The sequence below is a fragment of the Oryctolagus cuniculus genome, chromosome 8 (assembly GCF_051225735.1).
Source record: "Oryctolagus cuniculus isolate XC-2025 breed Fujian yellow rabbit chromosome 8, ASM5122573v1, whole genome shotgun sequence".
NCBI lineage: Eukaryota > Metazoa > Chordata > Mammalia > Lagomorpha > Leporidae > Oryctolagus > Oryctolagus cuniculus.
In genome coordinates, this window is record NC_142874.1 from 72,213,624 (window position 1) to 72,234,016 (window position 20,393).

General features: G+C 42.3%; 1 protein-coding gene and 1 long non-coding RNA gene across 6 annotated transcripts in view; one reads left to right on the top strand and one right to left on the bottom strand.

Moving 5' to 3' along the window:
• LOC149125049 (uncharacterized) overlaps window positions 1-20,393 on the bottom strand; it is a 117,408-nt gene that overhangs the window by 81,660 nt on the left and 15,355 nt on the right. For 2 of the 4 annotated variants that reach the window (XR_016212014.1, XR_016212015.1), the window contains exon 4: window positions 18,047-18,119. This is a non-coding gene — a long non-coding RNA (uncharacterized LOC149125049). Of the gene's footprint in view, window positions 1-11,145; window positions 11,213-13,882; window positions 14,575-18,046; window positions 18,120-20,393 lie in introns of those variants that run through there. The other 2 variants (XR_016212016.1, XR_016212013.1) reach the window with 2 other exon arrangements.
• Window positions 1-20,393, top strand: part of TRPC3 (transient receptor potential cation channel subfamily C member 3) — a 175,292-nt gene that overhangs the window by 24,813 nt on the left and 130,086 nt on the right. The gene's annotated exons all lie outside the window — the stretch shown is intronic.

Below are 20,393 nucleotides of genomic sequence, written 5' to 3' on the forward strand. Positions count from 1 at the left end.
ATCAGGAAAACTCAGCCTGAATTAGCATCCATGATGTACAGCAAGAAAAACAGGGATTACTTGTCTCTACAGTCTATGTTTAGCAGAATGTGCTCCTTTGAAAGCTGGAATGTGTAGCTGTTATTTATAGAAAGCAACGTACGCGTGCCCAGGACCTTTCTGCTGTTTTAAAAAAGCAAACTATAGTGAACCATAGAGAGGAATTTATTGTTGATGTTGATAAACTGAATCCCGAGTGATGGGGACGTGAGTATGTGACTTTATGGGGCTATTTCCCCAATGGTCTTAGATGCACAAGGTGCTTCAAGGCCGTCATCAGGGTAGAAATGGAAGTGGGATGCATTGCTAGTAAAGAAACATCTTAAAAGTTAAAAAGAAATGTCTTATTCTTCTGATGTCCCTATTTGAAAAGCGAAGAAACACAAAAAGATGTCACCAATTCGAATGCTGTAGAATGGGGTGGGCAAAAGCAACAACTAAGAAGGAACAAGTCTCCACAGAAAATAGCAGAGTGCTGTTCAAGGCGTGTGCTATCACTTCCCTTTTGGCAGGTTATCCAGAGAATCAATACCTCTTAATTCAACAAGAATCAATACCTCTTAATTCAATAAGAATCAATACCTCCATATTTACTTAATTCAATAAGCACTTATTGGATACTTAACTGGCTAAGTTTTATAAAGACTGTGTCCCTTCTGTTATTTTTCTATTTTGTGTTTCAGAAGAAAGCCCCTTGTTTCCAAGGAGTATTAGATTCCAGGCAGGTCTGCCTGGTATACAGTAGGGCCACCACCGGCCTATGCGGTGCCTCTAGACCATGAAGCCAGCTTCACGAGCACACAGCTTAGGAGGAAAGCCAAGGCCGGAGTTAGGTTCCCACTTGTGCCCCAGCTCAGGTGTCAGTGGGCAAACTGCACACCTGTTCTTAGTAGCCTGGTGTCATGGAATAAATCTGTTTTTGAATGAGTTATACATAAACTGAATACACGTGGTCTCACTATGACTTTTGATTTCTCCCTTGGGGAGGTTTTGTAAACTGTCAGGATAGTGTCATATATTCTGAAACTAAATGCTTGCAGCATTTATATGATGTATGTTTTGCAAAATGAAGAATTGTCTACTAATTGAGCTTTTCTACAAATAATCAATGTAGTAATTATTTACTATAAAATAATTTTGTGGTGGATTAAATTCAGCTCAGTTTATTTCTTCAAGTCTAGAATGACAAAGAACCTCATTCTATGTGCTCCAGAGTTCCTCAGAATAAAAGCTGTATTTAATCAACCAGCCTGCAGAAATGTGTGATATCATAACAAATTTATTTCTTGATACTTAATGGTCAGGAAAATTTCCTTGCAATATAAAAGTCTATATAAATAAATAAAACAGAACGGTCATTGACAAGTTATCCCCCAAAATTTGTTTCTCTGCTCTGTCAGTCCTCACCAATACCCTCCCTTCCAGGGCTGCTCAGTCCCAGTTTAGAGATGCAGAACCTTTTGCCATGGGCTGAGATAGAAGACAGAAGTGTTTTCTCCTTTCTCTCAGTAGGAACATGGACTTAATGTGTTAGACATTTTTCTTTAAATTTATTTATTTATTTGAGAGAGACACAGGGAGAAAATCCCATCCACTGGGTCACTCCCCACTTGCCTGAAATAGTCTGGGCCAGGCCAAGCCAAAACTTGGAGCAGAGAATTCAGTTCGGGTCTCCCACATGGGAGGCAGAGACACAATACCCTTGAAGCCTCAGCAGCTGCCTCCCATGGTATACATTATTAACAGGCAGCTGGACTCTGGAGTGGAGCCGACACATGAACTCAGGAATTCCCATATGGGATATGAGGGTCCCACATAGTGTCTTAATCCCCAGGCTCAATGTTCTTCCTGGAGAGAATTTTTATAAGCCTACTGTCAGAACTGTTTTGATTGGAAGTTACTAAACCCAACTTGCATTGGTTAAGGCCTTGCAAGGGCAAAGGTGGAGCTGGAACTTGAAAACAACTTGATACCAGGCTCCAAAACCCGCCATTCTCAGTTTCTATCTCTCCTTCTAGTTCCTACCACTCAATCTCTTGGTTTCTGTCTACAGGTCAGCTTTATATTCTCATACATTCCCGTTGAAATGTGACCACCACCCACTATTATACTAAACATCTCTCAGTCTCACCACCAGAGGGAGACTGAGACTAGACTCTGGTCCCTAGTTTTAATATCAGAGGGGAGAACTCTTGATTGGCCTCTCTCATGTCCATCCTAGCTGGGCTCAAACCTGTTCCAATCAGCTGTAAGCAGGGCATGATTTACTACCATTAGCTGGGCCAATCAGGGCAAGCATGAGAGAGGATCTCTAAGTGAATGGTAGCTCCTCTTTGTATAAGGTTTGCATATAGGAAAGGGCACTTCCCAGAGGAGAGCTGTACAGTTGTGGGTTAACACTGGTTCCTGTGACAACTGAGCTAACTGTCCCCTTTGCACTCATTCATTCAACAAGTTACTGAACACTTCCTTATTCCAGGTGGAGTTGGAAGACATAGCTGTTTGTGTTTTGAGAGCACAGTCAAATCTAATGGTGTTTAATGGAAAGATGCTGAGTAACGGAGAATTTGTGCTCTGAGAAGACACCCATGGGTTCAAATGCCAACTTTCTCACTTATTTGCTGTCTGGTCTTGGCCAAGTTATTTAGCATCTTTGGGCTTAGTTCTTTTACTCAAAGCACTTTCATACAAAGGCCATAGAGTAAACACTAAGAAACAAGAGATAATATTATGAGTCAAAAACATATCAAGATGGTCTTATTGTCACTATTGCATTTGTGAGATGATGGGACATCTAGATGAAGGCCTAATACAATTTGGATAAAAATACAGATCGTTTTATTTGGATGGCACCAGCTGTCCTTGTTCTGCAGAAATTACACACTAAGCCCCTACACAAACCAGCCCTTACCTCAAAATCATTGTCTCACAATTGTGGCACTTTGTCCTAAATTCCTCTGTGTCTCAATTCTGTGCCTCTTCCAGTTCCTTTTCTGACACTTGCCTGCCTCGAAGTCTGTGTGCCACACATCACAATCCTGATGCCCTTGTTTCTAGCCCTCTCTACCTTCTCCCTTCTGACAGGTGTTCCTGACTCTAGACAATGGAGGCCTATGTGCTCTCATATATTGCTGAGGTAACTCACTACATATTCAGAAACACACTGGGAGGGATATCAGGACCACAAAACAGAAAACATGGAGTACAGGCACTGGATAGAGAGGCATAGAATATAAAGGAGCCACTAAAGCCCCCGCAAGAAGAGAAACCTACATCCTAAGAGACAGTGAGGAGCTAAGCTTTAAGGAGAGCTGCCGGAAGGCAGTCTAGAGTCTGTTCCAGAATGGAGTAGGGAGGAACAGTGCAAAAATAAATGCATGTGGAAGTAGAAGGATTGTTAGGGTCTTGCTAAATTGCTGGTTGGCAGGCTCCAAGGCAGCTCTGGAAGACTCAGAGGGACTGACCCCAGCAAAGTCCCTACAGGTCAGAGTACCCTTGATTGAGTTTGCAAGGCCCTTGTGTTCCTCCTGATTGCCACTAAGGGTTTGCTGCCCCATGCGCATAGAAGCCAGTGCTATGTGCTGGCTTTTGAGAAAAGAAAGGCTTTATTGCAAAGTTAATTGGCAAGGAGATGGGAGGTAAAGCTGAAATCTGCCTCTGGATCCTGGTGGTTGAGGCAAGTTTTATGGGACAGGGAGGCCAAGCTGGTCTGTGAAAGCACTGGCAAGACAGACAAGCCACTCTGCCTGTGACCGACAAACAGGACCACCTTGATCTGCTTCTGCAAGTACACTTGAGTGCCACACACTCGAGATTTTGAGATACACATTTTATGGAGAAACCCAGCAAAACATATAACAAGCAAAACTGCTAGGCTGCTGGGCCTGCTGGGGTCCAGAGTTGTGGCAAAGCTGGTAAAGCTGCCACCTGCAATGCTGGCATCCTACATTGGTACTGGTTGGAGTCCCAGCTGCTCCACTTCCAGTCCAGCTCCCTGCTAATGCGCCTGGGAAAGCACCAGAAGATGACCCCTGCCACCCATGTGGGAGACTTGGATGGATTTCCTGTCTCCTGTCTTTGGCCTGGCCCAGCCCCAGCCATTGAAACCATTTAGAGTAAACCAGTCGTGGAAGATCTCACTATTTCTCTGTCTTTCCCTCTGTCTGTTACTTTGCCTTTCAAATAAATAATTTTTTTAAGTTACAATAAATCTTTTTTAGCTTAAAACTATTTCCAGCATCTTCAAACAGTAACCTGTATAAGAATATTAGAACATGTGCTTATTTCAAATATCGTCATAGTTCTTAATCTTTACATTTGAAACAGTTTTTCCCAAACATTGCTCAACTACAAAATGAAGCATGAGTCCCTAAAGATTCCCTACTCACTGGCAACTTGTTCTGTTTAACATCTAGGACCAGAAAGGGGAAATTCAGGAATGTGAAGAAGTGTTTGTGGTTATTTAAAAAGTCAACTCAATATTCCACAGCAATTGTACTAAACCTACTACCATTTCAGATGCAGCACTAAATATGGGTGAGAGAAAATCAATAGTGTGGGGAACTGCAAAGAGTTCCCACATTCTAGTCCTCCTTTTCACAATCTGGGAAATTGTTCAGCATGCATTTAGGGGAGAAGTAGGGGAGAATGCTAACATTAATTAGCCCTTGAGGAGTGAAGCAAATTGAATGTATTTCTGAACAGCTCATTTATATATAGGAATTAATCTTATCTGCAGAGAATTCCTTGTTGTACCCGTGAGCCAGAATGACTGCAGTTGAATTCTTATATTTAGTGCTTGCTAGAATCATACTAGGATATTTATAAGTCTTCTATGACTTCCAACTTTTCATTCCTGGTATGCCACCTACACAGGTTGGTGGTAATTGCTTTGTGGATTAATAATAATAATAGTAATAGTCAGTAATAGTCTCTTCCAGTTGGGAATTTATAATCTAGTTGGGAAAGCACACACACACACACTCACAAAGTCAAATAAAGTGAAGCAGTACAGATTTAAGGTATGAGTAGGACATACAAGTACCCTCAGATTGGGAGAAGAGAGATTTCATCATGAGATGTAGGAGTTACTGAAAAGTGCATGGTTCAGGTGGGACTTGAGTTGGATATTTAAGTATCAGTAAGATATTGATTCGGAAGAAAAGTAAGGAGAAGAAAGTACCAGTTTAGGCAAGAGGACTTCCATGCACAGTGCCCCACATTTGGGTCAGGCACTTGGCCTAGACCTTAAGACACTGCTTGGGGTGCCCACGTCACATGTTGGAATACCAGGTTTGAGTCCCAGCTTGGCTCGAGTGTCCAGCTTCCTGCTAATGCACACCCTGAGCAGCAGCAGGTGATGACTCAAGTAGTTGGGTCCCTGCTGCCTATATGGGAGATCTGGTTTGAGTACCTATCTCACAGCTTCAGCCTGACCCAGCCCCAACCCCAGCCATTGCAGGATCTGGGGGCATGAACCATAGGATGGGAGCTCTCCCTGTCTGTCTCTCAAATATGTAAGTGCTGTTAAAACTCTTCAAACCTGAGTGGCTTAACACAGTAAGTCCTTATTATTCACTCACATCCCAATCTGATGAGGTGGGAGTGAGAGTTGGAGGAGAATAAGGAATTTACCTCCACCACATCATTCAGAATCCTAGGCCATTCCATCTTTGGATGAGGCCCTTCATATTCCATGTGGGGCTTCCAAGGTTACCATAGAAGGAAGCGAGTGAGTGCGGATTGTGCACAGGAGGTTCCCATAGGCCAAACCTCACAGTCGTGGAAATCACTTCTGCTCACATTCCACTGTCAGAGCACAGTCAGCTGCCTGACCCAACTGTAAGGAACTTGGGAAATGTAGTTCATCTGCGTGTCTGTGAGTGAACTTACATTGTTGAACTAAGTGTTGGTTTTGGTGTAGGAGATCATGTGAGGGACAGTAAGAAGAGGATGTCACATTGGCAAACCTCAATGGTTATTGCTGGCCACCTCTCCAGTACCCATTTCTCCTTCCTTCCTCCTAACGTTGCTCCAGTTTCTCTACTGCATGCACCTCCTTTGGTTCAAGGGGTACTGATGCTGCCTTTACACATAGCTGGAAGTTCAGACTAGTTATCACAGGTAGTAAGTTGGAAGCCTTTGTAGATAACTAACATGGTAAAAATGATGCTAAGTCAATTACAGTATGAAGACTGATTAGAAAGAAGCAAGAGACCTGAAAAGAAATAATATCCATGTTCTACTGTTAGCCATATTTTCTTTTTCATATTTCTTCCCCTACTTTCTTTTAGTATTACTAGACAATGAGATTCTGGATGATTGCCCTGGGGAACAGGGAGACAGAAACCACCTAGGAAGGGAGAAAGATGCCAGAATGATATGTCAGCGTCTGAGAACTTAAACATCCTCCAGGGAGAAGGGGGAGAATCCAGAATGAAAACCTTAAATGCTAAAGGAACTAGCACAATTGGAAGAGGGTCTTACAACCAGAAGAATCTGAGTTACCATAAATGGACTAAGTGCTCCCCCGACCCCTAATTGCAAAGCAAGGGTGGAAATTTGACCCTCATTATTGCAAACACACACACATACACACACAAACTGAACTCAAATGTACACTGAAAAAGTGCATCTGTAACAGACCATAAGAGGCTGGCTCAGCCTGGGTGTCCCTAGGAAACAGAGCCCTGAGACAAGGCTTGCATGCAGGTAGTTCATTTTGAGAAGTGAGCTCAGTGAACAAGTGTGGGAAACTATGCAGGTGAAACTAGGAGGGAGGAAAGCCAACACGGAAATGTGCTACTCATCTCTCCCCACTGTGAGCAACTGGGGGTTCATACCGATGGCACCATCTGCAGACCATATAGAATGAACCTCAGATCTATTCACCCAAGGGATGCAAGAGAAGGGCATTTGTTAAAAAAAAAAAAAAGTCTCTTAATTGACACATAGTAACATAGCAATCGCACATGTTTATGGGGTACAGTGTGACATTTCAACACTTGTATACAACCTGTAATGATCAGATCAGGGTAATGGGCATATCTATCACCTGAGACACTTTTCATTTCTTTGTATTGGGAACATTTAGAATCCCCTTCTTCAAGTTATTTTGGAATATTCATTTGGTCATTGTCAATCCTAGTTATCCTACCATAAGATAGAAGTTATTCCTCCTACCCAACTGCGCCCCTATCCTCATTCAGCATCTTCTCTCCATCCCTCCCTCACGCACACCATTCCCAGGTTCTGGTAACCACTCTCATTCTTTGCTACTATGAGGCCAACTTTCTAACTTCCAGATATGAGTGAGAACATATAGCATTTGTCTATCCGTGCCTAGTTAACTTCATTTAACCTAATGCCCTCCAGTTCCATCCGTATTGTTGCAAATGACAAAATTTACTCTTTTATGGCAGAATAATATTCTATTTTATATATATATATGTATTTGTCACATTTTCTTTTATCCATCATCTAAACTGACTCCATTCTTTTTTTTTCAGTTCATCTGAAAGGCAGATAGACAGAGATGAACAGAGAAAGAGAGATCTTCCATTCACTGGTTCACTCCCCCAAATGACTGCAAGAGCCAGTGCTGGACCAGGCCAAAGTCAGAAGCCTGGAACTCAATCCACATCCCTCAAATGGATGGCAGGGACCCAAAAACTTGGGCCCTCACCTGATGCCTCCAACGGTGTGTATTAGCAGGCGCTAGATCAGAAGGGGAGCAGCTGGGACTCCAATATGGGATGTGGGTGACACAGCTGCAACTTAAGCATTACACAAAATGAACCACCCTGACTCCATATCTTGGCTATTGTGAATAGTGCTACAATAAACAAGTGAGGGCAGGTATCTCTTTGACATACAATTTCATTTCCTTTGAACATATATCCAGTAGTAGGATTGTTGGATCATATGGTTTTTTGAGGAACTTCTATACTGTTTTCTGTGATAGTTGTATTAAGTTAAATTTTCATGGAAAGTGTATAAGTTTTCACTTTTCTCCACATGCTTCCCAACATCTGTTATATTTTTAAAGATTTATTTAGTTATTTGAATGGCAGAGTGACACAGAAAGAGGGAGGGACAGAGAGGGATAGATCTTCCACCTGCTAGTTTACTTCCCAAATGCCCACATCAGTGGGGGATGGGCCAGGCCAAATCCAGGAGCATAGAATTTTATCCAGGGTGGCAGGGACTCAAGTACATGGGCCATCATCTGCTGCCTTCCCAGGCGCATTAGCAAGAAGCTGTATCAGAAGCTGAGAAGCCAGGACCTGAACCAGCATTCTGACACTGGATATGGGAGTTCCAAATGCTAGTTTAACCTACTGTGTTACAACTTCAGCCCAGCATCTGTCAATTTTTGTCTTCTTGATGACTGGATTGAGATGATAACTCATTGTCATTTTGATATGTATTTATCTGAAGATTAGTGATGCTGAACATTTTTACTTTGACCCTTTGCATATCTCCTTTCAAGAAATGTATTCTCAAGTATTTCACCCATATTTGAATCAGATAATTTGTTTTCTTATTGTTTGAGATCCTTGCATATTCTGGATATTAATCCCTTGTTGAATTCATAGTTTGCAAATATTCTTGCCCATCCCATAGGTTATCTCTTCATCCTATTGATTGTTTCCTTTGCTGGGCAGAAGCCTTTTAATTTGCTACAATTCCATGTCATTTTTGTTTTTGTTGCCTCTGCTTTTGTGATCACATTCAAAAAAATCATTGCTCAGACTAATTCTTGAAGCATTTCCTCCTATGGTTTCCTCTAGTAGTTTCAAAGATTCAGGTCTTAAATTAAATCTTTGATCCATTTTGAGTTCATTTTGCATGTGATGAAAGACGGGGGTCTAGTTTCTTTCTTCTCTCTGTGGATATCCAGTTTGAGAGGAGCGTTTTGTTCCACTGCTCCAGGGCACACACACTTTGAGGCTGCAAGCAAAAGGTTTGCCAGGCTCCCTAGGCATCCATCGCCAGCTAGGCATCTGGGAAGTCCCTGAGCATTATGTGAGAGATGCTTTGGGCACCATTTTCCAAAAGCTGTAAGGTTATCCTGGGCAGAGCTGAAACACTAGGTAAAAGCTGCAGCAACAGGGCCGGGGAGAGGGGGCTGAAATGATGGGGGCTGTCTGAAGCAGCCGCAATGATCTGTTGAAGCATGGCACGGGCATAGGCCAGAGGACTGGAAGAGTTGAAAAGAAGAAATGTCTCGCTTCCCTGACCTTTCATCCAGTTTCTCTTTGTCCTTTCAAAAAACAGCAATCATCCCAGCCTTCACCAGAAAGCAAGGTGTTGCTCATAATTTTTTTTTCTTTACAGTTCTTTTTATTTTGGATTGTATCATGATTTGGGTACACAGTTGGAGCATTGTGCTCTAAAGTTATTTAATTATTTTCCCTCTTTGTTTTTCTATCAATATGATGTATAAATAGTATGGGGAGCCTCTAAAAAAAACTGAGATGGAGAAAAGGCTACCAACTTCCCTTTCAACAAAACAAATCCCACTGATAAAGAAAGCCAGGCCAATGCTGGTGTTGTGCCCTTCTATATTATCACTTTGTCTGGTGCAAATTGAGGTTTCCCAGGGGGTGAGTTCCTAATGAATGCATTGAATGCATTCACTCATTTTCTATAGAACCCTCTGATTTTTTTTTCCATTCCACAGGAAAAGCAGCTCAAATAGTTATGTCCTGAGCTGACCTCATCTACCCTGCCCACTGTAAATGAAGTTTTTTGGCTGATACCCACAGTTGAGAAATATTTTTACCATATCATGGCCTCTGAGCACTGGATTTCTTCCTTTAAAGAGTTTCTCATACTGAAACATTGCATTTTCCACACTCCTTCTACCCCTGCTGGTTTGCACAGTTACATGTTTTTGACATTGTCACTGTGCTGATGGCAACAGCCAGTAATGTCATAATTAACGGAGTCACGATTATACTGCAGATTCTAAGAGAAGGGAATTTGACATGAAAATGAGGATAAGGAAATGTCTGGGTAGAATTCTGTTAATCACTGCACTCTTACGCTTTTTCTGAACCCAAGAATCCATTTAGCTAGCAACACCTCTTTTAAATGATTACAACTTCAGTTATCCTGATTGAAAAAATTTCCATGCTGAGTACACAAGACAGAAAATTACAAGCAGGCTGTGCTTCTATAATACATTGCTAACTCAGTCATTTTAAAAACTGCATTAATATGGGGAAATTTTAAGTCAATGTTAATATCTCCATCCTTTTAGTGTTTACTAAGGAGCTGTAGTAAGTGCTCTGGATTCAAATTTAAGGAAATCCCTACTTTCAGTGAATTTACGGACTATCGGGAAAGATAGAAAAATATGTAACTATCTATAGAAAATGTTGTAGGAAGAGCATACATAATGTGTTAATGGGTCAAAGAGAACCCCTATGTTTACGACAGGGTATAATATGGTAGCAGCTTGTGAAGAGGGAGCTGCCCAGTGCTGAGACTTTGAAGATGGGTAAAAGTCATCAGAAGAACACATAGGGGAAGGCAAGTGCAAAGTGAGGCAGTGAGGTTGATCAAGGCATTGAAGAGCTCTAAGACATAGAGTGAGGCTGGACAGGAGGGTACACCTGGAGAACCACAAACAGGTAGGGTGGTGACACAGGGTTCTGGTGAGCTGAAGCCACCCTGTCTCTCCAGGTACTCAGGAGACATTCAGGACTCAAGCAGGAGAAGCAGGATCATGCTTGCCCTTTAGAAAGAACCCTCAGTTATGGTGTGGGAAATGGATTTCTCAGCTGTTGCAACATCCAGGCAAAAGGCAAAGAGAGCTTGAAGTAAGGCAGTAGTGATAGCACAAAGAAAAGGGTGTACTTCAGAAATAGCCGGGGAGTCACAGGCTCCATATCCCGAAGAGGAGGGCGTGGTGTAAGGGAGAGGACAGGGTCTGGGTTAACTGTGCTTTCCCTTTCTTCCTTGCTGGTAGCAACACTCCTCCTGCTCTCCTGCCCAAAATCCTGCCAACAGGAGCAGATCAGTGACAGGATAAAAGTGGTGCTTCAGAATGATAGGTGCCTGGTTTGAACATACTCACTATGGTCTTCCCTTCTGGTATTCGACCTTGGAAGCAGGATGGGCCATTCTGATACATCTGAAGGACCATCATGCTTGCAGGGGGATTCTGGAATAAATAATTGGAGTTTCTATAACTGCAGTTTACAAAGCAATCTTCCACTAGTCATCTCGCTTAAGACTCAGAAAAGCAGCTATCACAGTAAAGCAAGAGCTCTCCCCATCCCCATGTTGCCAGGGAAGCAGCTGAGACCGATGTGGTTTGCATCACTTGCTGGTACCCGCACAACTTCCAGGGAACTGCAGCGGGGATCCCATCATTCTCCTGCCAGAGATTTACGCCACCCCACGTTAGATGAGCCTTTTGACTTTTAGTTTGCAATCTCATTATTTTATTTCTTTTTATTGTTTCTCTTTTTAAAAAATATTTTATTTATTTATTTGAGAAGTAGAGTTACAGACAGAGAAAGGGAGGACAGAAAAAAAGGTCTTCTATCCACTGATTCACTCCCCAAATGGCTACAACTGCCAGAGCTGGGCTGATCCAAAGTCAGGAGCCAGGAGCTTCTTCTGGGTCTCCCACATGGGTGCAGGGGCCCAAATACTTGGGCCAAGTTCCACTGCTTTCCCAGGCCATAGCAGAGAGCTGGATAGGAAGAAGAGTAGCTGGGACATGGATTGGCATCCATATGGGATGCTGGTGCTGCAGGCAGAGGCTTAGCCCATTATGCCAGAGTGCTGACCCTGTTTTTATTTCTATTTTAATACTTATCATGTCTCTTCAATTTCATTTTAATTCTCATAAGCCTGGTAATTGGGAAATTATCTTTTTTTCTTCTATGTGGACTAAGTAGGTAACCAATAACTGGTATTAATAGTAGTGACTTCTGGGGCCGGTGCTATGATGTAGCAGGTAAAGCTACTGCCTGCAGTGCTGGAATCCCTTATGGACACTGGTTCGAGCCCCAGCTGCTCCACTTCCATTCTTGCTCTCTGCTAATCTAGGAAAACAGTAGAAGATGGCCCACGTCCTTGGGCCCCTACACTCATATGGGGGACCCGGAAGAAGCTCCTGGCTCCTGGCTTTGGATCGGCACAGCTCCGACCATTGTGGCCATTTGGGGAGTGAACCAGTGGATGGAAGACACCTCTCTCTCTGCGCCTCTCCTTTTCTCTCTGTATAACTCTGACTTTCAAATAAATAAATAAATCAAAAAAAAAAAGATATCAGTGACTTCTTTTTTTTTTTCCACTCCCCAGATGGCCTCAATGACCGGAACTGTGCTGATCCAAAGCCAGGAGCTAGGAGCTTCTTCCGGGTCTCCCATGCAGGTGCAGGGGCCCAAGGACTTGGGCCATCTTCTACTGCTTTCCCAGGCTATAACAGAGAGCTGGATGGGAAGTGGAGCATCCGGGACTAGAACTGGCACCCATATGGGATGTCGGTGCTTCAGGCCAGGGCTTTTTATCCTACTGCACCACAGCACCAGCCCAGTGACTTCTTTAAACTAAAAAAAAAGTAGGGATTTGGAGCAGCATTAAAGTTGGCTCTTAACTATCTAAATGAAAAGAAAGGAGTATAGAGTGGCATCTAATACTGAAGAACTAGCAGATAGGAGTCCTGGAAAAGTGGGACAGTTGTGCATCTGTGAGTTCCATGTCTGTGGATTCAGCCAAACAAGAATTTAAAATATTCTGGGGGCCGCACTGTGGCATAGAAGGTTAAGCTCTGCCTGCAGTGTTGATATCCCATATGGGTGCCAGTTCAAGTCCTAGCTGCTCCTCTTCCAATCCAGCTCCCAGCTAATGTGCCTGGGAAAGCAGCAGAAGATGGCCCAAGTGCCTGGGCCCCTGCTACGTGGGAGACCTGGATGAAGCTCCTGGCTTCTGGCTCTGGCCTGGCCCAGTCTTGGCCATTGGGGCCATTTGGAGTGTGAACCAGTGGATGAATGAACGATCTCTCTCTCTCTGCTCTTCTCTTTGTATCTCTGTTTTCAAATGAATTCTAAAAATAAATAAACCAAATTTAAAATATATTCTGAAAAGAAAATTGCAACTATTTTGAATGTGCACAGACTTTTTTCTTGTCATTATTCCCTAAACAGTACTGTGGAGCAACTACTTACATGGCATCCACATCTAGAGAGGATTTAAAGTACACAGGAGGATGTTCATGGGTTATTTGCAAACACCATACTATTTTACATAAGGGATTGGCACATCCTTGGAGTTTGTATCCACAGGGAGTCCTGGAACCAACCCCCCACTGAAACTGAGGGACAGCCGTCCAAGCTAACGATTGGTAACATGGGCTTTTTGTGTTGTGCAACTCTCCATTCACCCTTTACCTTCAGCATCTATGGCCTTAGGTGAGTTATTTAATGTGTCCACATATCAATTTCTTCATCCCAAAGAGGGAAACTGACAAAACCATATGGAAATTGCTGTGGGGAATGCACAAGGGAATACATATAAATTCTGTTTCCAGGTCTGGTATATGACATATCTTTCAATATGTTTACAATTATTTTGATAATGATAATCCTGATATCAACTCAAAGCCCCATACAGTTCCTCACAAGAATTTCTTGGCCAAACTTGTTATATATTTGTGACTCTGGATGCCTGTTGCACAGAGCTCCTGTCTCACTGATGCCACATTTCCATTTCTCTGATTCATACTATCCTATATGTGGAATTGAGATGTGTTTTTTTTTTAAATTCCAAACACACCATAATCCTTAAGAAACTACACAATGAATTTCAATGTGTAGCAAAAATTTTACTAAAGATTTGATGAATGCAAGATTTCTAGGGCAGACAACTTAAAATACAGTAGTCCCCTTATATACGATTTCACTTAGGAGATACCAGTCACCCATTGTCATCCACACTCCAAAATATTAAATAGAAGCTTCCACAAATAAGAAATTCCTAAGTTTTAAATTTTGAGGCATTTTCAGGAGTATGATGGTGTCCTGCCCTTTCCCACTCTGCCTTGCCTGGCATGTAAATAATTTCTTTGTCCAGTTGTATCTACACTGTTGGCCCTCTGCCCCTTTGTCATCCAGTAGCCAGCTTGTCTATCAGGCCAGGTGTTACAGTGCTTGACTATAGGGCTAGATGCGGTTTCAGGCCCACCCTGAGGTCTTTGAACATTTCCCCCTTGGATAAGGAGGACTGTTCTACAAAGCCAACCATTCTTTTGAGGACCCTTGGCTGTTTCACCAGCTCTCTGCTCCCATCAAGTTGCTTAACCTTTGCCCCGCCTCCCTCTTTTATAGCTGCAACAACTGAAACAATAATAACAATGGTTCTTCCCATTGTGGATGGGACTGGAGAGAGTGCTGCTGCTGCTCTCTCTGATCTCAATCTTCCAATCCAGTATCAAGCCCCTCTTCAGCGACCAAAGACTCCAGGAAAGATGGATCTCTGCCAGGTCTCACTCACTTTTTGCCTCCTTCATAGTCTCTGTGTGGATAAAGGAGCAGTAGAGAGATTTATTTCTCCACTTAAATGAGTTATGTCACTTCTTCCTTATAAGGGAAAATCATCTACAGTCAATTTTAGTTTTAGATACTTTTTTCCCTCTTAGTCACATATTATTATTGTTCATTGTGATGATGGATGCGTCTGCTTAGTAAGATGAAAAAAGATTATATTGTGTGACTTGGGTTCTGTTTTTGTTTTACATCTCTCTTCATTTGGTCAAGGGCTTCACTCCCATCCCAGCACTTGCCATCTGCACTGACTGTAACATTGAGCAACTCATCAGCTGATAACTTAAAAAGGAGTCTGGTTTGCATGAGATACAAGAAAACTCCTTGCAAAGCAATGCCATAATTTTGACTCAGATAAACCACCTCCTAAATAGCTAATTTTTCTTCAGCCCTTGGAATAACATGGTGTCTCACCATTACATAGTATCTATAAATTATCCCAGTGTTTTCAAGTTACCTCTATTTGAAATAAAGGATGTCTTGTTATTTTGGGACAAGAAACTAATGTCTTTGTCTTTATGCCAATGAAAATGAGGCAATCTCAAATTCATGTAGATCTGGTTCTTAAAGAGGTGAATCCCCAAATTTACATTAAACAAAAAGTGCAGTTAGAAATCTGAAACATGCCTTCCATTTTACAGAACCTCCTTTCTGGAATTTTGCCTATAACTCAGCATGTTCAGCGTCTTATGACTTGAAGATTTCAATACAAGCTATTTAAGAGAAAGGATGAAACATGCTATTGCTCTCTCATATGTGATGTCAACTCCACAAGGAAATTGACTTTGCTGGTGAGCAATCAGAAATGTTGGTATGAACCCAATCAAAGTTATAGGACTTCACACCCAGGCTCTTTAATTGCCACTTTGTTGGAACATGTTACATAGAATCTTGCTTTGTTGTCTCTCATCTGTCATCACTTTGATTTGGTAATATGTATAACGTCTCTGGGTTCAGTTTCATTCCTTTCCAATTTATGTTTGAGGTTATACATGTTGAATGTACAGATCCCCTTCAATTTAGAAAGAAAACAAGCTTTGGGGATGATTAGACAAAAGACTAAAAGCATAACCCAATTCTCAAAACTTAACTCCAAAAAAAAAAAACTTAACTGCTATATTAAGAAAAAATATCTACCTTCAAAATAAATTAGACTGGATTCAGATTTCTTTGACTTCTGAAAAGTATTTGCCTTTCCCTGAATCACTTGCTATTAATAAGCTAAATTTCCAACATTAATTCATTGCACAATAATTTTAATGTAGTTACGTGTATGTGTCTACCTAGAATCCTCCCTCTATTTTAAGACAAAACTCACATTCTCCTTAAGAAATTATTCCTGGGGCTGTGGTGTAATGGATAAAGCCACTGTCTGCGATGCTGGCATCCCATATGGGTGCTGCTTCCAGTCCTGGCTGCTCCACTTCTAATCCAGCCCCCTGCTAATGACATGGGAAAGCAGTAGAGGATGGCTCAAGTGTTTAGGCCTCTACATTCACATGAGAGACCTGGAAGAAACTCCTGGTTCCTGGCTTCAGTCTGGCCAAGTCCCAGCGTCTGCAGCCTGGGGAGTGAACCAGTAGATGGAAGATCTCTTTCTTCTGTCTCTCCCTCTCTCTCTGTAACTCTGACTTGAAAAAAAAAATAAAGAAAAGAAAAAAAATTACTCCTCCTGCATGTTCAGTCTAGGTGGCTGGGATGGGTGAACTCCTGGTGCCAGTGCAGGGCATAAGAGAAGACCTGCCCAATCAGAGCATTGTATCTCTTGCAATGGGCAGAGTCAGGAGATGGAAAGAACCTTCATTACTCTGAGCACAGATCTAATTGGCCTGCAATCCAGTCTACACTGGAGTCTCTGATAATGTAAGCTTAAGTCAGCTTGAGTTGGTTTTCCTATTACTTAGAACAGACAGAGTCCTGACCATAACAAATAGCTCCAGAACACACTTATTTGGTAGTATCTCAAGAAAGATTTCTCGTTAATTTCTATTCCACTACTAAGTTCTTGAAGCTGGATATAAGTCACTTATGGCAGTAATTTCAAAGGTGACCCCCCCAAAAAAAGCACATTCAGGTGTTTCTCGTCTGTGTGGGTTGGTGGCTCTTACACACACATTACTGTCAGGAAATCTTATTGATTTGTAAGTCAAAGTTTCTATTCTCAGAACTGTTTTGAAATCTGGGTCTATATTTGACTGAATGTGTTTTGTTGCTTTTCTTCTTGTTTCTGAGCTTTCCTCCTGTCTGCTTAACACCTCATGAGAGAGAAGGGAAGTGGGTGGTATGAGAAGGGCCACTTTTAGGAGACAGAAGCCCTGATCACACCATGATTTACGTTATTATCATTTTATGTCTATTCTTTTGTGCTATCTTGGGTTATAAGCAGAGAAGCCCAACTCCATCAACTTAAACAGTAAGAAAAATTTATTTTTTCACATATGTGAAACTTCATAGCTAGTTAATTCAACAACTAATTGATGGGTTCCTTCTCTTTTCTACTTTTCTGTCTTCAGGAAAGTGTCCCTCATTTAGCAAGAAATGCCAGGCACTATTGCACAGATGATGATGTCTAGAAAAAAAGAGTTGTGCCTCTTTTCTTTTAAAAACTGTTTCTTATAATTGGAAAGGCAGAGAGACAGAGATGGACAGAGAGATCTCCTGTTGCTGGTTCATGCTTCAAATGCATGCAATGGTTGGGGCCAGGTCAGGTGAAGTTAGGAGCTGAGAACACAGTCTCATCTAGAACATGGGTGGCAAGAACCCAATCACTGGAGCCATCACTGCTGCCTCTCAGGGTCTGCATTATCAGAAAGCTGGAGTCATGAGCTAGAACCAAGCATCACACCCTGATACTCAAACAGGTTAACAGCTCACTCTCAGGGGGTTGACACCAATGGAGAATCTATTCCATAGAAGAATTGGTCTAGGGAAATGTCATGAATAACTTCATAGCTGTTTAATGATCCTTATATTTGCTTACAGTTATTTTGGTTTATTTTAATCTCTATCATATTCTCTCCCCACCCCCACTCCCTTTCTGAAAACTATTCCTTTTTTCTGCTGTCTCTCCAGTGTTCCTGTTTGAGAGCTGCTTTCCTTATTGCAATTATTGTCTCTCTCTGCTTTTCAAGAATAGGTTCTACTGTTAGGCAACAAGGGGTCCACCTACCCCTGTGAGAACAAAACCCTCTGCCCTAACCCAGGAATGCAGCACACTGATTGGCTGTTGCCGTTCATGTGGTCACACACACATACACACACACCACAGTCAACCCCATTTCCAGAAGCAAGCACACAGAATAAGCAATAAGCCTGGTCCACCCTGTCATCCAGTCTCTTGGACCCAGCAATTACTTTAGGACTGGAAATCTTCCTCAGCTGCTTCTTAAATAAAACTTAAATCCCAACATATCTCTCCGGACAATGGGGAATGAGGTACTCACTGTTTTCTGGAGTTCAAACAACTGATGAAAGATAAACTGCTGGTTGACGCTTTTCTCATGACTTGATCAGAGCCTAAAAAGAAGAAACTGAGTTTAGAGGTAGAGAGATAAATTTTGAGTGACAGCATTTGAACATTTGAGGTCGGGTGAGTCTGAACTCTCAGCCAGACATTGTTATGAGAACTAACAACTTCCCTTTTAAATTTAATATAGTTTAATTCAGTCAATTTAATTCAAGGACATCTGACTTGATTCATATCGTTGCAACCACTAGACAAGATATTTGTATTTTTAGCTACTTTTTTTAGAAAAAGACATGTTCTCAAAGAAAGTTCATTTGTTATCTTTCCAACTGCATAAATACTCGCAGTCATAACAGTAAACATGACCTTCCCTTGGGAATGTGCCCTCTGACTGGTCAGGACAATCAGACTCAGAGGATTCTGCCAATCAGAACTGAGCAGGGTCTGGTCATCAGTTACTGGGGGAGACCGATTGTTAGCAGAACTTGGGGAGATAGTGCAGTAGAAATTGATGTGACACTTTGTAAACAACACAGATCAGTTGAAAAGAAGACTACACCCCAAAATGTTTATGTACATGGCAGGAATTATTTCATGCAATGGAGATGGGAAAAGAAACAGATTTATAACTAGATTATGAAAAAAAATCTAGATGAGGAGGCAACTTTAGAAAAAGAAAATGTTCTCCCTGTAGGACTGTACGTAGCTCTCCATTTCACCTGCTCTTGTTTCCTGGCAATTAGCCTCATTAACTACAGACTTTTTGAAGGACAAATATATTTATAGATTCCATACCTTGTGTTAATCCTAGATTTCAGCATTTCAATTGTGTAATGAGTCCTAAATTTAAGAAACAAATCATCTTTGTGCATGCTTTATTTTACAAATGCCAGATGGATACAAACCCTCATTCTTTTTTTTTCTTTAATAGACAAACTTAAAAATTCTCTTTTTGGGCCAGCGCGTGGCTCAATTGGCTAATCTTCCGCCTGCGGCACCGGCATCCCATATGGGCACTGGGTTCTAGTCCTGGTTGCCCCTCTTCCAGGCCAGCTCTCTGCTGTGGCCCGGGAAGGCAGTGGAGGATGGCCCAAGTGCTTGGGCCCTGCACCCGCATGGGAGACCAGGAGGAAGCACCTGGCTCCTGGCTTCGAATCAGCGCAGCACTGGCTGTAGTGGCCATTTAGGGGGAGAACCAATGGAAGGAAGACCTTTCTCTCTCTCTCTCTCTCTCTCTTTCTCCCTCTGTATCTCTACTTGTCAAATAAAAAAAATTTATTTTTATGCACAATCACCATTTCTACAATTTACAGCCCAATTCTGGCCAGCCTCGCCCACCCTTTGGACCATAAAAGAGAATTGGAAAACTCCCGATGCAGCCTGCTGAAACTCCCTATCTTCTCTCTGGAGGTTGCAATCTGCCTTCTCTCTAACACTGTCTCCTTTACTTCACAAGCTTGGTCTGTGGTTTCAGCTGGGACCCTTGGAACCCTGGCTTCACCACGGCTTGAAATATGGCTGTAATCTGATTCCCTTCCCTTTTCACCTTCTCTAAACACAAAGCTCTTTTTCTGCTCTAAGTAGGAAATTGTGCAGTGAACTTTTAGTGCTAAGAAACCCATCCCCAGACAACAGAAAAGCAGGGTAGGGTGAGGCAGGGCGTGTTTGGAGTCCTGAGCAGGTGGGAGGGAGTAGGGAGAGAAGAGGGAATAGGAGTCTCATTTTGAATTCACTACTTCAGCACTCTGGCAAAGTCAACAGTGACCTTCTACTTGTCAAATCCAGTGAAAACCTTTCAGAACTTAGTTACAGTAGATGTCCCTGGACTGCTGATATTGCTGACGATCTCTCTTTTCAGAAACACTCTTTTCCTTTGGCACTTCTGCCCCAACCCCAAGTTCTAGAAACTGACCTCCTCCTGCTTATCTTTCTTTCCCTCCAACCACCCCTTTCTTCCCAGCCTCTACGGTTCTGCTTTCTCTCCTTTTCTCTTTTCCCTTCACTGATCTCCCTGAGCCATCACATCCATCCCCCCTCGCCTTGACTCACACCTACATACACATTGGCATTCAAACCGAAACCTAAACAGACAGATCCACCTGAGTATTCTCAGGTTCCACTTCCAAAATGTCCTAGATGTAACTGAACTTCTTTATACCCTAAGTCCTTTCCACACCCTTTGCAGCCAAACTACCCTCATCCTACAGTCCCTATTTTGGTGAATGACACCATGTTCCATCTGGATTGTAATTCAGAAATCTGAATTCCACTGACATCCTTCTCCTATCAATACAACCTCCCAAATAACTCTCCCGTCTGTTCTC